We start from the raw sequence: 3,766 nt of genomic DNA, 5'->3' as shown, positions 1-3,766 counted from the left end.
GGCTGCCCTCCTTTCTCTACATCTCCTTGCAGAGACAGAATGGCCCCAGGCAGCGTGTAATCGGGAGGTGAACACCATAACCAGGGCCTGTGCTCTTTGGGGCCTGGCTGAAGACAGTGACTACACAGTGCAGGTCAGGAGCATTGGCCTCTGGGAAGAGAGCCCCCCAGGGCCCCGTGTGCACTTCTGCACTCTCAAGGGTTCTGACAGGCTGCCCTCCAACAGCTCCAGCCCAGGTAAGAGCCTGTTAGTGGCTTTTCCCCTGGCTTTTAACTTCTTGTTTACTTGCTTAAGGCTAACAACTGTCTAGCTGAGACGAATAGGGTGATTTAATTCCTTCTACTGCCAGGGAAGGAAAGAAAAACAGGTAGGCAGGGGACCAGCTATAGAGACAGAGCTAATGAATCCTTTCGGGGAAGGGCTTTGAAGCATCCTTTTACCCAAAGTCACATCACACCCGACACAGCATGATCTGAGCAAGTTCTATAATCATACTTTGATCTCCAAATGCTACCCACCAAAGGCTTCTCCCTGAGCAGGGCCACCCTGTAACTCCAGGCTCAGGGCAATGATGGACCCAGGCTGACTCTAACCTTTAGCATCTCCCTTCTGTATGTGACAGAGCTCTCCAGTGGGTCCTTTGTAACCCAGAGAATGGCTCTCTTCTTAGGTGATATTACAGTGGAGGGTCTGGATAGAAAGCAGCCATTGCAGACAGGAGAAGTCGTCATCATTGTGGTGGTATTGCTCATGTGGGTTGGTAAGTACTGCATGGGGAAGCAGGGACTTGGGTCTGAGATAGTGGGAAGTAGTGAAGGCATCTGTCCGGAGAAAGGAGAGAAAAAAAGCAGTGAAGGAGGCAGGTGAAGGGAGGTAATCAGGACAAGTTTAAGGGGGAGAGCCTGCTGCAATCCCAGAGATGAGGGTTGCGTGGGCACCAGGAATTCAAGGATTCTCTTGTTGCATGGATGTCTGCAAGGCTTCAAGAACCTTGAGTCAATATCAAGGCTCAGGTGGTATTGTTGTGTTTTCAGCTGTAATTGAGCTATTCTGCCTTCAGTATGACATCATCAAGGACAATGACTCCAACAACAATTCCAAGGAGAAGGGGAAGGGGCCTGAACAGAGTCCTCGGGGAAGGCCAGTGGGGACACGACAGGTGATGTGGGTGGGACCAGTGAGTGTGAGAAGGGGGATTTGGGTGCAGAAGGATAATCAGTGAAAGGCAGAAAAAGGGGTGTGTGTGTGTATACACATATGTGTGTGTGTCTGTGTGTGTACACGTGTGTGCATGGAATGTCTGGGATGAAGAAGTCCAGAAGACAAGGGTGGCACATTTACCTTTCTGGAATTCAGGATGGGAAATTACTCTCTTACAGAAAAAGTCTCCATCCATCAACACCATTGACGTTTGAGTGAAAGAAGAACCAGAACCAGAAGATAGGATGCACTGCATGAATACATGGGGTTGGGGTGGGGTCAGGGAAAGCCTAAGAAGGTAATCTGTTTGTGTCTCCCACAAGGCATTATGTTCCCAGAATCTCAGGCTGGTATCCATCTTCTTTCCACTGTGAGCAGGGCCAGAATGTAGGTCTGGTAGACTCTGTACCCCTGGACCTGGGAGTGGATATCAAATGGAACATCTCCTCCCATCCCCCCAGGTCCAAGGGAGACTCACTTATTCAACCCTATCCCACTAGGTCCCAGATAGGGGTCCCATGTCACCTGCATCAGGACTATTGGCATTAACTAACTGCCCCTACAGCTTGCCTCTGGGCGTCAGAGAGGGGTGTTTCAGTCGGTGTTGTCCACCTCCAGTGAGTAAGAAGACCCATCCGGGCCTAGAGGCAGACGCTGCACTATTCCAATGTCTTCCATGGAGCCTCTGGTGCTCCCCTCCCTCACCTGGCAGCCCCTGTAGCTGCTGGTGATCTCACCCCTGGGACATTTTTCCAATAAAGGTTCTTGGACAAACTGCAACTGACTGGTATACTGTATGGTATACTGAAGACATCTCTACACTTTGTCAGTTCTCATGCCTCCACCTGAAAGGACAGAGTCATTATAAGATGTTTGCATCCATGAATCAATGTTTTCATCTAAGATGGGCTGAGAAAGACGAAAGGGAAGGGGGATGGAAAGCCAGAGGCCTCCCTTCTTTGTCTTTGCTGGATGAGAAGAGAGAAAATGAGAAGTCACAGACGTTTTCATACCAACGGAAACCAGGCCATGTCACATAAAAGGGCCAGCAGATTATTATTTTTTTTTAAAATCTTTGTTCAGGACCTCGTGCATACGAAGCAAGTGTTCTACCATTGAACTATATAACCAATCCCTTCCCCACTCTTTTGCTTCCACCACTCACTTTGGGGAAATGGTCAGAAGGGCTGAGCTGTCTTGGGAGCTAATGGGAGAGCAGCCACCACTAATGTGCTCTTGGTGCCATGTGTCCTCACCCCAGGCACACCAGTGCCTCTTCTTTGTTTTCTTTTCCATCTATGTCTCTGTTCATTCAAAGTTAATAATAATTGTAATCCATAAATGAGTTTATATTTATACTCTAACATATCCAGAGGATTCTAGAAATAAAGCTGACGGGTTTGGTTGCCCCTGTCGAAAAAAATTGTAATTTGAGTTCTGGGACCTATTTGTTACCTGTGAAAAAAATGGGACCCATCCTTTACTGGTTCTTAATTTTCAAGAGGGATGTGCTGGCAGGAAGGGAAATACTCGTTGTCATTGTCAACTGCTGTGCGCTCAAGGCTTTGGACCCAGCATTTGCCTGGAAAGCATATGCTATGCTTTTAGGGGGTATGGGTCTTGCCAACCTTGGACCATTTAGAGAAGGCCTATGGATAACGTTTCTGCATTTCATTTGATCTCTCTGATCTGTTGCAAGAAATGAGACCAAAAATTGTTGAAAGGATCTCAAACAAAGAAGATGGTATCTTTTCTGCTTAACCAATCCCTCACCCCAGGTGTCAAGCAGCTCTAAGCTAGGAGGGGAACCAAGCTCTGGTCTGCCTCCTGTACTGACTCATAGAGACATCTGGATTTCAGCCATCAGGTTTGAACTCATTGTTTACCCAATGACCAAACAGGGCGCCTTCTCTTTTCCTGGCTAGTGCTTCCAATATATCTCCCAATTCTCGGATAATTTCCCGAGACTTTGTTAACAGGGTAGACAAGTTGGTCACGGAGACAATGAATTGAGAGTTGAGTCTTCTTACTGGAATTCAAAGCTGCGGGTTGAATCCCGGTTCCACCCTTTACTAGCTGTTTTAACTTCAGCGAGTAACCCCTTTAATCTGCCTCCTGTTGTGTAAAATGGGTCTGTACCACTGCTCAACCTAAACCTAGTACCGGGTATATCCTTGAGCTTTCACTGTTACCTATCAGTATTGAGTGGCCTCCTACAAGTCACGTAAATTTTGGGAGGACGTGAAGGTTTCAGCTCTGTGAATTGTCTTTCGCCTCCCGTAGCACTTGCCTTGCTTTCCTCCAGAGTTTAAGCAACTAAAGTGCAGCAGGCCGGGTGGGACAATAAGAAAACCTAAGGACTTTGTGATGTAGAATCCCGAGAGGGAGGAACCTTGTGGGTGGAGCTCTGTATTAGGTGTGCATGCAGCTACGAGATTGGTCAGGAAGAGAATTCAACAATCCCCTTATGATTCTGCCCTAGGACTCACTGCGCTTGCCCAGGGCCTGTGTGCGCCAATGCAAACCCAGAGGCTAGCGCTGCCAATGCTTGGCGTGTTGTCCAGGT

At 48.0% G+C, this 3,766-nt stretch overlaps 1 pseudogene; it reads left to right on the top strand.

Annotated features, from left to right (window-relative positions):
• The first annotated feature begins 14 nt into the window (after nt 1–14).
• Nucleotides 15–2,629, top strand: LOC114635864 (annotated as a pseudogene).
• Nucleotides 2,630–3,766: the final 1,137 nt, after the last annotated feature.

Source organism: Grammomys surdaster, unplaced genomic scaffold, assembly GCF_004785775.1.
Source record: "Grammomys surdaster isolate TR1022 unplaced genomic scaffold, NIH_TR_1.0 118920, whole genome shotgun sequence".
In the NCBI taxonomy this organism is placed as follows: domain Eukaryota; kingdom Metazoa; phylum Chordata; class Mammalia; order Rodentia; family Muridae; genus Grammomys; species Grammomys surdaster.
The sequence above is the reverse complement of the archived record's forward strand: the minus strand, read 5'-3'. Positions and strand labels throughout refer to the sequence as shown.